Raw genomic sequence first — 20,487 nt, forward strand, 5'->3', positions numbered from 1 at the left:
TGCCACTCTTCTCCCATAATCCATCCTCCACACCTCAGCATCAATTTGAATGATCTTTCAAAGCGGAAATTAGATTGTATCACTCCTCTGTTTAAAAGTCCAAGTAATGTCACATTGTACTTAGAATAAAATCCAAACTAACTTTACAGCAAGGAATATTCTATTAATAAATATAATTCATGTGAATGTATTCTTCATTTTTAGTAAATGGTACTTTGTGAACCTAACAAAGAATAGTTGGAGAGAATAGAGAGAGAAGCAAGGCTCACCCGAAGTGGATCTCGAGCTCACCTGAAGCGGGGTCAAGCTCACAAACTGTGAGATTATGACCTGAGCCAAAGTCAGGTGCTTAACAAATTGAGCCCCCCAGGTTGCTGTTTGGTATATTTTAAACAAATTAGCAATATGCTTTATTTGGTATTGTAAGGGAGAAGTTTTATTTTATTTTATTTATTTTATATAATACAGAATATGAATAGGGTCACTGGAAAAATTTCCAAGGTTATCCAGGAAGACAATTTATTTTGGATAAAAAAGTTCTTCCACGAATAGACACTTCTCCAAAGAAGACATTCAGGTAGTTAATGGACACATGAAAAAATGCTCAGCATCACTCATCATCAGGAAATGCAAATCAAAACCACAATGAGATACCACCTCACACCTGTCAGAATGGCTAAAATGAACAACTCAGGCAACAACAGATGTTGGTGAGGATGCAGAGAAAGAGGATCTTTTTTGCGCTGCTGGTGGGAATGCAAACTGGTGCAGCCACTCTGGAAGACAGTGTGGAGGTTCCTCAAAAAATTAAAAATAGAACTAACCTATGACTATGACCCAGCAATTGCACTACTAGGTATTTATCCAAGGGATAGAGATGTGCTGTTCCAAAGGGATACATGCACCCCAATGTTTATAGCAGCATTATCAACAATAGCCAAAGTTTAGAAAGAGTCCAAATGTCCATAGATGGATGAATGGATAAGGAAGATGGAGTATTACTTGGCAATCAAAAGGAATGAAATCTTGCCATTTGCAACTACATGGATGGAACTAGAGGGTATTATGCTAAGCGAAATCAGTCAGTCTGAGAAAGACAAATATCACATGATGTCACTCATATGAGAAATTTAAGATACAAAACAGATGAGCATGAGGGAAGGGAAGCAAATATAATATAAAAACAGGGAGGGGGACAAAACATAAGAGACTCTTAAATATAGAGAACAAACAGAGGATTGCTGGAGGGGATGTGGGAGGGGGGATGGGCTAAATGGGTAAAGGGCCTTAAGGAATCTACTCCTGAAATCATTGTCGCACAATATGCTAACTAACTTGAATGTAAATTAAAAAATAAATAAATCAATAAGTCAAAAAAAAAGTTTTTCATATGGGAGATGGTGAATTCTTGAAATGGAAATTAGCCAAATCTCAAAAGTAAATTATAATCCATAATTTGTTGTAATTGTTTTTAAAATAGTCTTTACAGCATGACATTTCAAGTATTGGCTGAAATTTCAACCATGCAACTTCCACTAAAGGAAATTAATTGAATTGATATTTCCCAAACTAGTGTCTTAGAAATGTCTAGTCTGATTTTTGAGGTCAGAAGCTGAGATGCTTATAATATCTTACTTTTCTTTATTTCTTTGTCAAAACAAGAGCACTAGAAAAAGAGGATTTGTTTTTCTTCCTAGATGGAAAGTAATCATATGGAGGAAGGAATGGGAGAAATATAATTAAAGCTTCATGGTAGTCCCCCGCCCCCATCACTGCCTCTTTCATGTACCTATCCAAATCCAAAGAAGCAAAGTTCCCATGGGCAAATGCATGTGAAGAAAGAAAAAAAAAATCAGGTTCTGAAGTGACAGGGTCCTAGGCATTTAATACTTTTCATTTACTGCCTCTTATGTATAAAAAAGATCTACACTTATGCTCTACATTTAGAGTTTATACCTTTCTCTTCTCTTGAAATTTTGTTAATTAGCCTCACCATTTTAGCAGTAGTCATTGTATCTTTTTGTAACATTCTCCTGACATGTAATCACTCAATGGTAACAACTTTTATACATTTTAAAAGCAAGGACAAATAACTACCACCTATCATATAGCATAGTGGTATTGGTCAAATGAAAAGAGGCAGGTGATAAAGATATTTTGTAAACTACTGACTTAGGAAAATATTATTACTTGATGTCATTATCAAATGCTGATGTTTCAAAGATGCTTTGAATAACAATCAAGCAGCCAATATAAACATTGCTTGCCTAATGTTTATTTTACTTATTTTGATTATGTCCTCAAAAAAATCCAGTTGAATTATTTCTTAAAATATAATCATCTGAAAAGCAAAATAACAATGTACTGTGGTCACTATAGTCCAAAACAAAGCACCTTTAATGATATAGACTTGTAATAAATACTTCCATCCATTCCAGGATCCCTAAAATTCTTCTGCACATAATCTGTAGTTAATAGAAATATCTGTCTTTTACTTATTCCTCATTTTTATTCATTCAAATGAGAGACAGATAATTTTGTGATATTAAGGTGAAAGTGTGAAGTAAAGTGTTAGATTCCCATGACTTTTCTTTGTATTCTAGGTGTGTGTGTGTGTGTGTGTGTGTGTGTGTGTGTGTGTGTGTGTGCATACACGTGCATATATAATTTCTAGGACATATATTTAAGACATGTTGTGGTTGTTTGTAGGATACAGTTAGCAACTTGGATTTTATTCCATTGGCAGTGAAAGCCACTAAAGGGTTTTCAGAAGGGGCATTTTTAGATCTGATTTAATGTTTAAGAGATCATTCTGCCTACTATGGAGAATGTATTTTATATGAACAAATATGGGAACAGAGAAAAATATTTAGGAAGCAAATATAACAATTCAAGAGATTAATGCTGTGGCATGGTATAAATACCTAGAAAAGGAGCTGGAATGACAGTATATGGATGTGTCAGATCTATTTTTGAAGTAGAGTAAACAGAACTTGCGGATTGCTTACAGATTCGAGCTTAACTGGAATAACAGGGCATTAACAACATTTTTCTTCGGCTTATGTAAAAATCCATTGATGATCACAGACTTTAGTCCTGAAATTAGAAAAGTCAACTTTTTCAGCAACTTCTACGCAAGGTAGCAAAACTTGAAATTAGATTTGCATTCTTCTTGCAATTGTATGAAAAAGAACTTGTTTTCATGATCTCATTAATCCCTGATTTTCCCTGAAATTCTTTCAGAGGAATCCACACAAAGAAACAATTATTTTCATTATAACGCTAAGATTCTACTTGCCTTTTTAACTCGTGACATTTACATTGATGGTACGAAAGCAATGGTGGATAAAATTACCATTGTCTTAGCTCAAATCAAGATAGTGGCACCAAAATGTATTAGTAGTTATTGCATTCTGCACCATCAAATTGAATTAAAAAATGGTGAATTTTGCTTAAGAATATCTTTGATGAGTGAGAGAATTGATAACTTTATTAGATTGCTCCTTTGCACACCTTCTTTATATTATCTATGAAGAAATGGGGAGTATGCAAAATGTCACTTCTGCGGTATATTGAAGTTTGTTGGTTGTCTACATGAAAAGTATTTGTCTACCTGAAAAGTGTGGTTGTTTGAATTGCTACCTAAACCAGATGCTTTTACCATAGAACACCACGTCTATTTTAAAACTGTAACAGACAAACCATGATTATATAAACTTGGGTATTTGGCAGCAATAAATAAAGTGAGCCTTTTATTTCAAAGAAAACAACTGACAGTGTTTGTTGTTGGTGATAAAATTCATTCTTGCCTTTGGAAAATTTATATCTACCACCATTAGTTTGACATCTTGTAAATAACCGAAGACCTTTGTTGAGATCATTGGTGAAATTAACAAACATGATAGTTTTATATTGTATGATATTATATATCAACATCTGGAAGATCTTCATGGCTGGGTGAATGAAAGTTTTCAAAATTATAAATGCAAAATCATACAAGGATAAAAGATCTTTTCAATATACAATATAGAACAATGGATTTTAATGTAACAGTACAAAAGGTACTGATCTGGATTCAAATTTCACATTGCAATAAGCTAGTAAGAAACTAATATTTGCTGAGTTTGATGTAGTATAAAACAATAGTCATAGGTCTCTCAAAAGTCTATGAAAATATTTCTCCTTTTCTAATTAGTATATTTGTGGAGCTTTATGTTCTTTGTATTCTTTAACTCAAACAGCATATCAAAACAGATTGAATTCAGAAGCAGATGAAAAACTCCAGATTATTATATTTATTTCATACCTGGTAAGCCATACATTGCAGAGATTTGTAAAACTAAAAATCATGACCCTTTTGTCATTAAGTTGGTTTGCTTTGGAAAATGTACTTGTTTTACATAATAATATGCAATTTATGATAACATGCAATAGGTTTATTGTTAGTATTTAAAATTATTAATTAATAGGGGTGGCTGGGTGGCTCAGTCAGTTAAGCATCTAACTCTTGATTTCAGCTCAGGTCATGATCTCATTGTTCCTGAGATCAAGTCTGCATCTGCGTCTGCGCTAACAGCATGAAGGCTGGTTGGGGATCTCTCTCCCCCTCTCTTTCTGCCCTCCCCCACTTCCACACGCATTCTCTTTCTCTGTCTCAAATTAAATAAACATTTTTGTAAAAAAATAAATAAATTATTAAGTAATACACTTAAAAATTTTCTCACTTTTAATTTCTAACACAGTGCATATTAGAGATGGTATACCTATAGTTATAACCTGCATAACAAAAGAATTATTCAATACTTCCAAGTACTGTAATGCGATACTGAAACCAAAAGATTTGAGAATTGCTTTATTGATTAGCACATGCTAAATACCTTCTATTCATTGGGCTGCTTATCAGGGATATGAAGATAAAAATACTATGATGTAGGACTCCAAAGAGCCTTTAGTCAAGAGGAGTGGAGAGACATAACTACAGAAATTCAGTGCAATGTGATAAGATGCTTCTAAATCTGGTTGAATCCAACAAATAATTTATTGAACATCTATCAGATGTCTTTAAACAGATAAAAATATTTATTTTAATTATTGTTTCTCTACCATTTTCACCAGTGATGCCAACATTTTTGGCCACTAATTATTGGTTAAATTGGATTCTTATTTTAATTGATTTACTTAGAATGAAAAGCATAATAATATTTACAATAGTTAAAAATTGAAAATGAAAAAAATAAAAATAATTTGATTTTGCAGCAATTTAGTTTCTGATACATATTTGTTTATTTTTACTATGGTATTATTTCTTTTTGTTGTTGTTGTGGTAGTATTTCTATTTTGTTCTTTCAAGTTTTTATTTAAATCCAAATTAGTTAACATATGGTGCAATATTAGTTTCAGGAGTAGAATTTAGTAATTCATCACTTACATATAATACCCACTACTCATCACAAGTGCCCTTCTTAATACCTATCACCCATTTAGCCCATCCCTCATCCATCACCCCTCCAGCTACCCTCAATTTGTTCTCTATTGTTAAGAGTCTGTTTTATGGTTTTCCTCTCTCTCTTTATCCCCCTATATTTATCTGTTTCACTTTTTTAAATTCCACATATGAGTGAAATCATATGGTATTTGTCTTTCTCTGCCTGATTTATTTTGCTTAGCATAATACACTCTACCTCTATCTGTGTTGTTGCAAATGGCAAGATTCCATTCTTTTTCATGGCTGCGTAATATTCCATGGTGTGTGTGTGTGTGTGTGTGTGTGTGTGTGTGTAATGTATTCTTTATTCATCAGTTGGTGAACATTTAGGCTCTTCCCATAATTTGGCTATTGTTGATAATACTATAAAGTACAGGATGTGTATCCCTTCAAATCAGTATTTTTGTGTCCTTTGGGTAAATACCTAATAGTTCAATTGCTGAATCTAAGGTAGTTTTGTTTTTAACTTTTTGAGGAACCTCCATACTGTTTTCCCAAGTGTCTGTACCAGTTTGCATTCCCACCAACAGGGAAAGAGGGTTTCCCTTTCTTGGCATCCTCGCCAACATCTATTCTCTGTTATGTTGTTAATTTTAGCCATTCTGACAGGTGTGAGGTGGTATCTCATTGCAGTTTTAATTGGTATTTCCCTGATAATAAGGGATGTTGAGCATCTTTTCATGTGTCTGTTAGCCATCTGGATGTCTGTCTTTCTTTCTTTCTTTCTTTCTTTCTTTCTTTCTTTCTTTCTTTCTTTCTCTCTGTCTCTCTCTCTCTCTTTCTCTCTCTCTTTCTCTCTCTCTCTATTTCTTTCTTTCTTTTAATGTTTATTTTTTAGTTTATTTTTGAGAGAGAAAGAGAGAAAGAGAGAGAGAGAGGCAGGCAGAGTGTGAGTGGGGGAGGGACAGAGAGAGAGAGAGAAACGGAATCTGAAGTAGGCTTCAGGCTCTGAGCTGTCAACACAGCCCACACAGGGCTCAAAATCATGAGCCATGAGATCATAACCTGAGCCAAAGTCAGATGCTTAACTCACTGAGCTAACCAGGTGCCCCCATCTAGAAGTCTTCTTTGGAAAAATGTGTATTCATGTCTTATGCCCATTTCTTCATTGGGTTATTTGTTTTTTGGGTATTGAACTTGATAAGTTCTTTATAGATTTTGGATACTAACCCTTCATCTGATATATCATTTGCAAATATCTTCTCCCATTCTGGATTGCCTTTTGGTTTTGTTGACTGTTTGCTTTGCTATGCAGGCACTTTTTATCTCCAAGTCCCAATAGTTCATGTTTGCTTTTGTTTCCCTTGCCTCCAGAGACATATCTAGTAAGAATTTACTATAGCTGATGTCAAAGATGTTGCTGCCTATGTTCTCCTCTAGGATTTTTATGGTTTCAAGTCTCACATTTAGGTCTTTCATCCATTTTGAATTTATTTTTGTATATGATATAAGAAAGTAGTTGAGTTTCATTCTTTTGCATGTTGCTGTCCAGTTTTCTCAATGCCATTTGTTGAAGAGATTTTTCCATTGGATATTCTTTCCTTCTTTGTCAAAGATTAGTTGACCATATAGTTGTGGGCCTGTTTCTGGGTTTTCTATTCTATTTCATCAATCTATGTGTCTGTTTTTATGCCAGTACCATACTGTCTTGATGACTGCAGCTTTGTGATATAGCTTGAAGTCCAGTATCGTGATGTCTCCAGCTTTGTCTTTTTTATTCAAGATCATTTTGGCTATTTGGGGTCTTTTGTGGTTCCATACAAATTTTAGGATTGTTTGTTCTACTTCTGTGAAAAATGCTGGTGGCATTTTGATAGGGTTTACATTAAATGTGAGGATTGGTTTGGGTAGTATAGACATTTTAACAGTATGTGTTCTTCAAATCCATGAGCATGGACTATTTTTCCATTCCTTTATGTCCTCTTCAATTTCTTTCATAAGCTTTCTATAGTTTTCAGAGTACAGATCTTTTACCTTTTGGGTTAGGTTTATTCCTAGGTACCTCATGGTTTTTGGTGCAATTGTAAATGGGATCAATTCTTTGATTTCCCTTTCTGCTGCTTTATAACTGGTGTACAGAAATGCAACAGATTTCTGTATGTTGATTTTATATCCTGTGACTTCACTGAATTCGTGTATCAGTTCTAACAATTTTTTGGTGGTGTTTTTTGGGTTTTCTACATAAAGCATCATGTTGTCTGTGAATTATGGAAGCTTGACTTCTTCCTTGCTGATTTGAATGCCTTTTATTTCTTTTTGTTGTCTGATTTAAGGCTAAGTCTTCCAGTACTACGTTAAATAACAGTGGTGAGAGTAGACATCCTTGTCTTGTTCCTGACCTTAGAGGAAAAGCTCTCAGGTTTTCCTCATTGAGGATGAGGGTCTCTCATACATGGCCTTTATGATTTTGAGGGATGTTCCCTCTATCCCTATTTTGCTGAGGGTTTGTTGGGTTTTGTTGTTGTTGTTGTTGTTGAGGGTTTTTTAAATCAAGAATGGATGCTGTACTTTGTCAAATGCTTTTTCTGCATCTGTTGAGAGGATCATATAGTTCTCATCCTTTCTTTTATTAATATGGTGTGTCACATTGATTGATTTGCAAATATTGAACCACCATCACAGTCCAGGAAAAAATCCCACTTGATCATAGTGAATGATTCTTTTAATGAACTGCTGGATTCGATTTACTTGTATTTTGTCGATAATTTTTGCATCCATGTTCATGAGGGATATTGGCCTGTAGTTCTCTTTTTTTAGTGAGGTCTTTGGTTTTGGAATCAAGGTAATGCTGGCTTCATAGAATGAGTTTGGAAGTTTTCCTTCCATTTCTATTTTTTGGAGCAGCTTGAGACAAATATGTATTAACTTTTCTTTGAATGTTTGGTAGAATTCCCCTAGGAAGCCATCTGGCCTTGGACTTTTGTTTGTTGGGAGATTTTTTATTATTGATTCAATTTCTTATCTGGTTATTGGATCTGTTCAAATTTCCTACTTCTGGGGTGCCTGGGTGGCTCAGTTGGCTGAGCATCAGATTCTTGATTTTGGCTCAGGTCATGATGCCAGGGTCATGGGATTGAGCCCCTGCTGGGATCCACACTGAGTATGGAGCCTGCTTGGGATTCTCTCTCTCTCTCTCTTTCTCTCTCTCTCTCACTCTGCCCCTCTCCCCTGCCTGTGCTCTCTCTCTCTCTCTCTCTCTCTCTCTCTCTCTCTCTCTCTTTCTCTCTGTTTCTGTTTCTCTCTCTCTCACTCAAATAAATTTGGGAGAGTGAAAAAAAATTGAAAAGAAAATTTCTACTTCTTCCTGTTTCAGTTTTTGTCCTTTAAGGTTTCTAGGAATTTATCTATTTCTTCTAGATTGCCCAATTAGTTGGCATATAATTTTTCATAATATTCTCTTAAAATTGTTTGTATTTCTGTGTTTTTTGTTGTGATCTCTCCTGTCTCATTCGTGATTTTGTCTATTTGAGTCCTCATGTTTGCTATTAATTGTTTTATGTATTTGGGTGTTCTCAAGTGTTATGGTATTATTTCTAATATTTAGACATCTTCAGGTAAGTTTCATTCATATACAAAACAAAACCTTGAATAGAGATGAAGAAAGTAATGATTTTTGCTCACAATTTTTCAAAAGGTAATATATTTCTGTGTTATTTTAACAATGGAATGTGAAATAAAAACGTTTGCTTATTTTTTGTTAATTTGGCATTCTAAAAAATTGTGAACTTTGTTTGAACTTTCAACTTTTTAAAAATAACTTTGAATGCAATTAGCTAGTGTTAGTCTTTTCAGTGTTTATTATATGTATACATATAATAAACATGCATACTGGAAACTAGTTTGTATTCTGTAATGATTTTGTAGTCATATAAAATGGGTCAAGTTTTTGTCATAAGCAAATCTCTCTACCTGTCAAAGGTCAAGTAATCCCATATGTGAAATCGTGGTTAATAGCATATCACTCTAATAAAATTGTTAAAACATTAATGTGAAATAATAGTGCAATGTATTTATCACAATGCCTGGTACATAAAAAGCACTCAGCATCTTAGCAACTGAGTGTGTGTGTGTGTCTGTGTATGTGGTGTATGTATACAGGTGACAGTATACACACACACACACACACACACACACATACACACATATATAGTCATACAACCATATACAGATCCATATATATATATATATATATATATATATATACACACACACACACACACAAATATGACCATATAACTGTATAACAAGTATATATGTATGTATAATAATAGCACATAATAGTGATATATACATCTGCAAAAGTGAAAACTTAATTAGTGACAAGAAATATTCACATTCTTGTAAATTCCAATTAATCCATTGGAAAAAATTTTCCCTTTGAATTATTCACTTTGAACAGAATCACCTTTAAATTTAGATCATTTTAAAAGATAGTAAAACAAAACAAACCCACAATCCCTGCACTGGCAGAATTTACAATCTAGTAGGTAAGACTGATCACTTTAATCACAGTAATACAGTGGCAGAAATGATAATATAGGACTAACTGGAATGCTTTGAGAGCATATGGAAAGGGGCACCTAACAGCAGGGGAATAGGGATAAAGAAGAGATGCTTATTTCAGGGAATAATGCTTATTCTTACTCTCAAAAGATGAAGAGTTGTCAAAAGAAGAAAGAGAGTGGTTTAAAGAATAGCATTCCAGGATAAGAGGGAAAAAATGCCATAACTTAGAAGTATGATGAATGAGCCAGGTGTGGGCCAGGACCTTGAATCAGCACACTGTAACTAGCACAATGGTTAAGAAACCAGTTCTGTGAAATGGTGAAAATTTTAAGAAATTCTTGTGCCTGAGCCTAATCCCATAGATTTTGCTTCTGTGGACGGTGTGTGCACACACATATGTGTCCATGTGTGTGCGTTTGTTTAAATTCCACAGTAAACATTGCTGCATACCCTAGTGAAGGACTCAGTTGAAGGTAAGTTCATCAGGGATATTGCCCCATAAATATCAGTTTGGGGGAAGCTGAGAGCTACAGATGAGTCTGGGGAAACTGAAAATGGGAGATCGCAGACTGTGATTACTCTATCATGTAATGAATTAGAACTATATCCTATAGCAAGGAGCCACTGAAAGCTTTTAAGGAAGATCATGGCATTGTCTGAATTTGATTTTAAACATATCACTGCGGTAGTAGAAAGCAAGATGAACTTGAATGAGTTAGACTCCTGGCAGAGGCCCAGTGAAGAGACTATTTCAGTATACAGACTAGGAGAAAAAGATTAAGATCCAATCTAGAGTAGTGAGAGTGGGGACAAGTGCGAGGGAAAAGTGAAATTGTCAAGAATTGAAGATTGAGTAGATATTAAGTACTTAAAAGCAGAAGAAATTGTAAAAATTAACTTGGATATTACATTTTTCTGGTAGTGAAATAATAATAAAACTAATGGTGTTGAGTTCCTGTTTAAGAAGTATCAGGTGGTGAAATAGTGTCTGAAACTGGCTTGCAAGAGATAATACATTTGTTCAAATAAATTGTTTAGTGCTAACACACTATCAAAGAGGTAACTTCTCTGAGGGAAGCTATGATAACGTGGTCTAGATATCTCACTTTCTGAAGATCTGGTTTAGAGGGATGGATATATGATGTAGTCATTGAACTCAAAAAATTAACGTTCAGACACTTTAGCAACTGCTTCATTGCAATCAATTCCTGGCTTGGAGAGGAGATAGTCTCATTTGTCAATTAAAGAAGGATTGATGTGTTTCCAAGAGCCAAAATTGGCCTTCTGTTGTATAAATTAAGGAGCCTGACTTGTAAGGATTATGTTACCTTCGCCTAATACAGAATGGAAAGGCGCTAGAAATCAGGGACAACATTTTTTTTCTAGAATTCAAAGATATACTTTTTACCTCTCTCTCTCTCTCTGGATGAGTTTTACTCATCTTTAAGGCTGATGTCAGGTGCTACCTTTTTCAGGAAGCCGTCCTTAATCAGAATTTGTCTCTCATTTGCATTAGGCACTCCTGATTTGTGTTTCTGTGCTACAGAGTGGATGTCACAGCAAATTACAGTGTTCTCTGCTCATGTATCTGCATTCCTAAACTGTTGAGGGGGATAAGGAATGTCTTCGCTAAATGAGTATGAGACTTCATATTCCTGCACAATTAAAGTAGAATGACAATCTTGACCCAAAATGTCTAATAAGGATGTCTCTGCTAAATTTTTAAAAAACCTACTAGAATAAATGTCCAAATGAGAACATTTTAATAGATCCCTATTTAAATAAGAGCACCTATAAGTGTTTTTTTTCCTTAAGTCACTGAATGGGTAGTGTGGTTATTTGCTAATGTTCACCTCAGTATTTCTATCACACCTCAAACTTCAAGCATTTTACTTTAGAACTCTAAATCCCTAACATATAATTTCCCACCTACAGTACCCTGATCCCCAATTTTTGAGCTACTTCCTCTATTTTTATGGATACAGAGCAATTTAGGTAGAAACATTTTGGCCCCTTCAAAAAACGACCACCACTTCATCAATGACAGATAATAGATCCCTTAAATCATGGATTAAACTTTACGGATGCACAATCCCTCCTCAAATTTTCTCTTACCTGTGGCCTATGCTGCTGTTTTCTCTTTTCTAGACCAGCCCCTCTTCCTCACTCACCTTTGCAAGCTTCTATTTCTCAGCAAATCCCATAAATATCAGTGTACCTCAAATTTTATTCTACTCTCTCTTCTTTCACTCTGTTTTTACAGGGTAGTCTCAGCAATTTCCAAGACCTCACTGATTTCCTATACCAATGACTCACATATTTATGTGCATGGTTTATTCAGCCACCTGCTGTTCATGTCCTCTTGTAGGACCACAAGCTTAAGATATCAAAAACTAAGCTCATCTTTACCCATTCTTTCTCATCTGTGTCAGTGAGTCGTATCAAACATCCAGATACATAAGCCATATTTCATTTCTTCTTTCTCATCCCCACATTCATCCATCTCCTAAGTAAATAAAGCATCCACTTGTTTACATCTCTCCATTCTCACCATCCAGGGCACTATTATGTCATCCTCAGATCATTGTTTATAATTGCCTCTGTCTGCTTAGTCTTACTCTTCTTTTGTCCTTCTCAAGCATATTCTTTTCACCAAAGCCATGTTGATAATTCTAAAAGGCAAACCTAACACTGCCACTTGCCTGCTTTCAACACCCTATTGCCTCTCCATTGCCATGCAATAAAGCCCAAATTCCTTAACAAGATTTAAAGATCCTGTAAAATATAATGCTTGATGTCTTCAATTTCATATTCTACAATTTTCTACCTAACCCTTCATAATCCAGTCTTACTGAAACTTTAAAGGCATCTGAAAGCACCATGTTTGGTTTTCTTTCCAGACCTTCAAACCTATTGGTTCCATTGATACATCTAATCTCAGATGATATGCAGAAGTGTGATTCTAGTGACATGTAGGAAACCATTTATTGGGCTTCTAGTATAGTCTATTTGAAGATAAATCTCAATATGAAATCAGCACACATCCTGGATTTTTTTAATGTTTATTTCTGAGAGAGAGAGAGAGAGAGAGAGAGAGAGAGAGAGAGCAAGCAGGGGAGGGGCAGAGAAAAACAGAGGCTGAATCCAAAGTAGGCTCCAGGCTCTGAGATGTCAGCACAGAGCTTAATGCTCAGGAGCCATGAAAGATCATGACCTGAGCAGAAGTCAGATATTTAACCGATTGAGGCACCCAGGTGCCCCACACATTCTGTTTATTTAAAAAAAAAATTTTTTTGAGAGAGAGATAGAGAGCACATGAGCAGGGGAGAGAGGCAGAGGGAGAGAGAGAAAGAATCTAAAGCAGATTCCATGCTTAGCATGGAGCCTGACATGGGAATCCATCCCACAACCCTGGGATCATGACCTGAGATGAAACCAAGAGTTCAATGCTCAACTGACTGAGCCACTCAGGCATTCAGCACAAATTCTGTTTAAATAATTTACCTCTCATCTTGTCCCATGCAACTACTCATTCTTTAGATCTCAAATTAGGTGTTACTTTATCTTATAATCTATGTGCAGTAAATTAGATATTGCCATGATATTCCCTGTAGCACTTTTTAATTTGTGGCATTATTCTTATATTCCTTTAAAACTACAGGCTCCCCTGACAGCCAGTAATCTCAGCGAAGATGCAATGATGATGACCTTTATTACTGTATTCTCACTACTTATATGCCTGGCACATGTAGAAGCTCAAGGCGTTTTTGTTGTTTTTGCTGCTGAAGGATTGAGAGTTGAAGTTAGGGGGAAAGTTTTTCCATTTTCTTTTGCCACAGAGGGTTCTAATGACATGAATCAAAGTAACCACTAGTAGTATATACCAAATCAACCCACCAGCTTTATATTATAATTAGGGAAATTCCTCCAAACCTGGCAACAGGTTGTCTCGGAATTAATTTTTGGTATTTTGTTTTATTTTCTTCTGTGATTCATGGACAGTTTTAAAGGAAGCTGGAAGAAGATATACCTCAAGGAAAGATTACTAAGTGTTATTTTAGTCCAGAAGCCTTCTATCCATTGATGTGTGGGCTTGTGTTTGGGCAATTAACACATTCCTCTCATACTTTGAGTAGAAGTGTGCTGTCACTTTTGCACTAATATATAGGAGCCTCTCTAGTTGCTTGAAAAGTGTTGGAGAAGAGACCTGACAGCTGCACAGGAAAATTACATGTTTATCATTTTGAGGACAGTATTAGCAACCATTCGAGTCAGGGTCACTGAAGGGGGGAAAAATCATAGCAAGAATTAGGGCTATATAAAATGGAATGAATAAAGGATGTAGCCTGGAAATATTTGATGCCCGATGAGCTAATGATATTGCTAATCTCATCAGTTGATAGAACTATTTTTCAGTACGATTCGAAAAAATACATGAGACTATCAATTTAATGTTCATTAAGAGAACAGACCCATAGATAAATCATTACCAAGATTTAATTTGGGGAAAGTGATCAGATGCAGTATCAGTGAACCCAGGACATGTTAAAATCCAGGTCTTCTATAATTGTTTTTATATTTAAAAAATCTTCTGATATCTTTAAGGATATAATGAAAAGCACTTCAGCTGATTCTGGGATGCAGGAATTTTTCTCATTAACAAAAAAAGGGGGGGTGCCTGGGTGACTCAGTTGGTTAAGCATCCGACTTCAGCTCAGGTCATGATCTCACGGTTCGTGGTTTCGAGCCTGACATTGGGCTCTGTGTTGACAGCTCAGAGGCTGGAGCCTGCTTCAGATTCTGTGTCTCCCTTTCTCTCTGCCCCTCCCCTGCTCTTGCTCTATGTATGTCTCTCTCTCGTAAATAAATAAACATTAAAAAAAATTTTAAAAAGGAGATGTCAATGGTCAGATTTTGTAACAAGCCCCCTGTTCTAAATAGTTCCGGATATATAAATCAAGTCTGGATATCGTGGGGTTTTCATTTGGAAAGTAGATAAAAGAAGAGAAAATAGTATCTCTGTCTTAATAATTCTTCAAGCCAAATTTTTCTTGTTTGTTTGTTTTTTAAATGATAAAATGATGATTTGGGAAAGATAAAAAAGAGAAAAAGAGTTTGACATTCCAATAAGAAATGTACTGAAAGTAGGACGAAGGCATTCTTAAAAATCACATGAGTCTCTTCTAATGTATTTCTTTCTACCAAGCCCTTTAGAATGCTCTATAATTGCCTGATTATTTTTCAAGTTAAAGAAATTATGTTGATGGCAAGCTGTTATACAGGACAGAGCTTTTTTTTTTTTTTTGAGCTTATACCAGGCACTGTGTTGATTCTTAGAAGTGTGGAAGTGAACTAAATAAGTAAGTCCATATTCTCATGGAGCTTACAGTATGGTAGAAGATGGATATAAACAATCATATAAAAATAAATATATAATGATTTAAATTGTGATAACTGCTAGGAACTAAAATGCTGAACACGATGAATGCAGCTAACTGGAGAACTGATTTCGTCTGGAAAGGTCCGTTTAGGATCTGAAAAATGACAAGGCATGACCCAGTACCATTCCAGGCCGAGGGGAAAGGCTGTGAGTTCTTAGGGACCATTGTCAATCCAAGGAAATAAAAGGCAGCCATTGTGGCTGGAATGCAGAGAGAGATGGAAAGGAGGATGTAAGATGAAGAGGCAGGGGTTGCCGGGAGCCAGATCATGCAGAGATTTATGGTCGTTTTATGGGTCAGGTCTTTATCTTAATAATGATGGGAAGCCTTGAAGTACTTAATACTAAAGTAGCACAGTAAGCATATTATGGACACGTAGGGTAGAGTGTGTAAAATTATTTCCAAAAATATTAAGCAATATTCAAAAAAATTCTTCCATTCTTGAATTGTATTGTTTACTTCTCAAATATTTTAATCCAGACGAACCCTAGAGAAACTAGACAAAGCATGTGGGAAAAATCCTTCATGTAAACATTTATTGAACAAATATGTTAACAAATATAGATTCAGGACTTTCCAATGATCCTGGGTCCATAAAAAACACAGGCACTTAGGATCAAAGGGTGAGCAAAACAGACAAATCTACTGCTTTCCTAGAGCTCACAGTCTGAAAGGAAAGAAGGGAAAAGGTTCTGTAAACTCTTGAACTCGTGGTAACAAGTTTGTACGACCAAAGCTAACTGACAAGCTGGACAGTCCTATCTGGTGAGAGTAGGTAACCTAGATGTGGGATCTGTACTTCCTTGACAGTACTTCTTTTCAAAATTCAGCTTAACCACATTGCCCTTTGATTCAGGCATTTGTCAACCATTCTGTTGGGGGTTAGCAATTTTTAGACCATGCTGTATTAGCATGTTGATCAGAAAAGTAATGAAACACATCATCTTCATCTTAAAACTTGATGCCAGGGGCTCAGTTGATGGCTCAGTCCGTTAAGACTGCCTTTTGGTTTGGGCTCAGGTCATGATCTCAGTTAGTGGGTTCGAGCCCTACATCAGTCTCTATGCTGACAGCATGGAACCTGCTTCGAATTCTCTCTCTCCCTCTCTCTCTGCCCCTCCCCGACTCATACTGTCTCTCTCAAAATAAATAAATAAACTTAAACAAACCCCTCAATGCCAGTATAGTCAGGTATTTCTCCAATCTAAGCAGTTCTGTCTTACCTTGGTGCGGGTACTGGAGATTAGAACAGAAATATCACTCCATGCTTTCCCACAATGCAGTCTGAATTTTGAGCCAATTTTATTTATGCTAAAGCAAAAAAGACAGACAACCTTTAAGAGTATCATCAATCCCTTTTTATATCGAAACAGTGACAAAAACTTGAAGATATACATATAAAAGCTCAACTTTTTTTAAAAAAAAAAGAAAAGTCTGGATACTCAAGCCATCATGACTACCGTAGAGTAACTTTACATGTGGAGGTAAAAGGTGTTTTTACTCTAAATAGTAATAATTTTGGAGATTCAGTCTTATGAATTCAATCTTATGCAATTGTGGTTGCATAATTTTATGCTTGTGGCCACAGATCACACTGACTGATGGTTATATTTCATAATACAAATAGTGAATTTTCTACTAATAACAAGCAGAGCATTTATAATTTGTCAAGTGCTTATTATGCATTAGAAACTTTGGATATTATTTTTAGTCTTTTATTATTTTGTCTATCTTAACAAAATAGACATCACGATAGTTTTTTTTTTTTTTAGTTGAAGTAATCCCAGAAATACAAGACATGGGGCTGGAATTTGCACACTGGACCTCAAAATTTTCAAAATTGTGTTTTTGTATTTTCAAAAGGAGACTGAGTCTAAGTGAAGATGGTGTTGTTGAAATGGAAGCAGACATTTCATGCAACGGTTTTCACCTCATGTACGGCTGCCTTCTACATGGGCTCTTTAGAATGCTTAGTCAGCCTGTGTGATAGATTGCAAAAATGGCCCAAATTCTGCATCTCCCCTTATATCCATATCCTTTTCCATAGTTTTTGTTTTGTTTTGTCTTGTTTTGTTTTTGTAGTGCCTTCTCACTGTGGGCAACATAGCATACCCTGCTCCTTGACACTCAATCAAAAGTCTGGCACAAGCTGAGACTTATAACAGGCTTGCTCTTGGGGCTTGCTTTCTCCTGTGCTTCTGCTCTCACCACGAGAACAGCTCCAGCTAGTGTGCTGGAGGATGGAAGACACCCAGAGCAGGCTGAGTCACCACAGTTACTGCGGCTGACAGCCAGCCAATCCCCAGATATGTCGATGAACCCTGTCAAGATCAGCAAAGCTGCCTGGTCGACCACCAACAGACCAAAGATATGTGAGCAATAAATTCAGTGTCCTGTGTCGCTGAGGTTTTGTGGTCATCTTTAATGCAGCATTATTGTGGCAATCAATAACTAAAACATCTGAAGTCAACATAGGTGTAAGGAGGGTGACATCTTTAGAAATCATCAACATCATCATTTCTAGCTTTGGCTATTCACGCACATGATTGTCTTAAATGTGTGTCTCCCAGAATCATAGCTTATATCCCTCTGAATTCTAGACTTGGATATTGAACCACCAAAAATCTGCATCTGGACGTCTTAGTGGACAACTCTGATTTAACATGTTTCAATCAAAACTCTTCCCTTTCCCTGACTCCCTACAAAACCACTTTCCTCAGTTTTATACGTTTCAGTAAATGGGACTATCATTGATCTATTTAGTCAGGACAATACTAGTCACTTTTGACTCCATTTGTACACAATCTGTGTCCAAAACATCAGTAAGTTCTGTCTTTCAGATTAGATACTAAATTCAATACACCTCTATGCTGTCTTCTCTCACCTAAATGATTGCAATAGCATCTGAACTGGTATCTCGGCCTCTGCTCTAGCCTTGATACAATTAATTATCCTCACCACAAATAGATCAATCTTTTTGAAACTGTAAATTGGATCCCATTACTTTATGCTCAAAGCCCTTCATACTCAAAATTCAATGTCCTTAGTGTGGGTTATGAGACATTGCATGTTGTCTTCCCCAGTCCCCATCTGTTTTCTTATCTCTACTTTCACATCACTTAACTCCCCTGCTTGCTTATTAGGTGCTAGGAGTCTGGCCCTCTTGCTATACGTCAAGGGTATGCGTATCAAGATTGTTCCCACTTCAGAGCATTTGCATTGCATTTCCTCTTCCTAGAATGAATTTCACTCAGGTATTTGCCTGACACACTCACTTACTTCAATTAAATCTCTGCTCTAATGCCTCTACTACAAAGAAGCATCCTCTGCTGACCTTAATTAAAATAGCAACCCGCTACCACATGCATACATGTATGTGTACGTGTATATGCATATATATTTTTTCTTTTTAAACTTCATACTTGTATCTCACTAGAATGTAAGCATCATGAAGTCAGAGATTTTGTCTTGCTCATGGCTGTAACTTCCAGCCCCAAAATAGTGCACCTTTCAATACGGTTAACAAATAATAACTGAATGAAAGAATGAATGAATGAATGAATGAATGTGTAAATATTATAGAAATAGCCCCAGTAGCTGCTACTCCCCTCTCCGTAACAGATGCTAATGTTCATAAAGGCTCTGTATTTTGGTTAATTGTGATGGACTAGTCTAGCTCTTTTCTACCATAACAGAACCAATCCAAGGAATAAATCAAAAATAAAAATAAGATAAACAATTAACCCTAATGGCATCCAGGTTAACTGTATCTTCATGTTAGGGGCATTGGCGATTAGAGTACACTGTTACAGGGCATGAACCTACCTACATACAATAGGAGTTGCAGATTCAAAGCTGTGGTTCTGCAATGTTTGAGGTTTCCATGGGAACAACACAATTTCGTGTTCTGTTTAGAAGCTTAAAATATGTGGTGGCAAGCAAGCGCTGCTGTTAACATACCACGTGAGGGTGATTCAAAAGATGAAAGCCTATAAAAATTAATGATCAGAGAAAAATGTGGACTAGTAAATAAACAACCACATTATTAAAAACAGAGGAAATATAATTGGCCACATATGGTCACATTATAACAAGGCAAGAGTCATTGTACTCTTTAAGCCTCTTACATATTTACATCCATACCTTGATGACTCAACAGAGGGAGCAACTGATATGTCAACACCCTTACAGAAATGAAATCTTTCTTTTATTAATACTTTCCATGACATCTAATTAGCTATTAAGAAAATGGCTTAACAGTGAGAACAGGTACCTAAAATAAAACCGTCCTAATGAATTACCACCATCACATTTGCTTAAAAGTAGAACAGGCTTTGGAAATAATAGACTCTAGGCTAGAGAGGTTTAGAAGCCAGGTAACAATTTAGATGAAATAAAATCACTGTGCATTCGAATTTCACTTAATTGCATCATCTTCTCAGAATTTTGAAAACAGAAAGAAACAAAGCTTAGTCTCTTTAGAGGTCGTGCGATTTGAAAAAGAAAATGTTAATATATACATCTACAAGAGATCTTTGTAAAAATTTTGTTATCTGTAAGTTACCACAATTTTGAAGACTTCTGGTAAGGCTCAGAAATGATTCAGAGAACCATAAAAATGCTGTTAAAATTCTTCTCCTTGGCCAAAATGTTTACTGGCCCACAAAAGTTTTACAGTCTTTTCTCAGACTCATCAATTTTTCAGAAACAAACTATCACTGATAGTGCAAGATGAAAAGATCTTTTCAAAAATTTTCTTAATGTCTGACTTATTGAAAAATAGATTTTCCTACCTTCTTTGGGTAAGTTGTGGTACATCTAGACAACGGAATATTATTCAGCCCACATGCACAAAAAGAAATGAGCCATCAAGGCATTCGAAGACATGGAAGAAGCTTCAATGCATATTAGCAAGTGAAAGAAGCCAATCTGAAAAGACTAAATACTGTATGATTCCAACTATTTGACATTTTGGAAAAGGCAAAACTATGGACAGTAAAAGATCAGTGGTTGTCAGGGGCTGGAGGGAGGGATGAAGAGGCAGAAAAGAGAGGA

At 35.8% G+C, this 20,487-nt stretch overlaps 1 long non-coding RNA gene across 1 annotated transcript; it reads right to left on the minus strand.

Moving 5' to 3' along the window:
- Positions 1-2,952: 2,952 nt before the first annotated feature.
- LOC123383050 lies at positions 2,953-19,605 on the minus strand. Its single transcript, XR_006592309.1, has 3 exons — positions 19,258-19,605; positions 16,656-16,743; positions 2,953-3,096 (listed from the first exon to the last, which is right to left on the minus strand). It is a non-coding gene; the product is annotated as an uncharacterized LOC123383050 (long non-coding RNA).
- Positions 19,606-20,487: the final 882 nt, after the last annotated feature.

Source organism: Felis catus, chromosome F2 (assembly GCF_018350175.1).
Source record: "Felis catus isolate Fca126 chromosome F2, F.catus_Fca126_mat1.0, whole genome shotgun sequence".
NCBI classification, from domain to species: Eukaryota; Metazoa; Chordata; class Mammalia; order Carnivora; family Felidae; genus Felis; species Felis catus.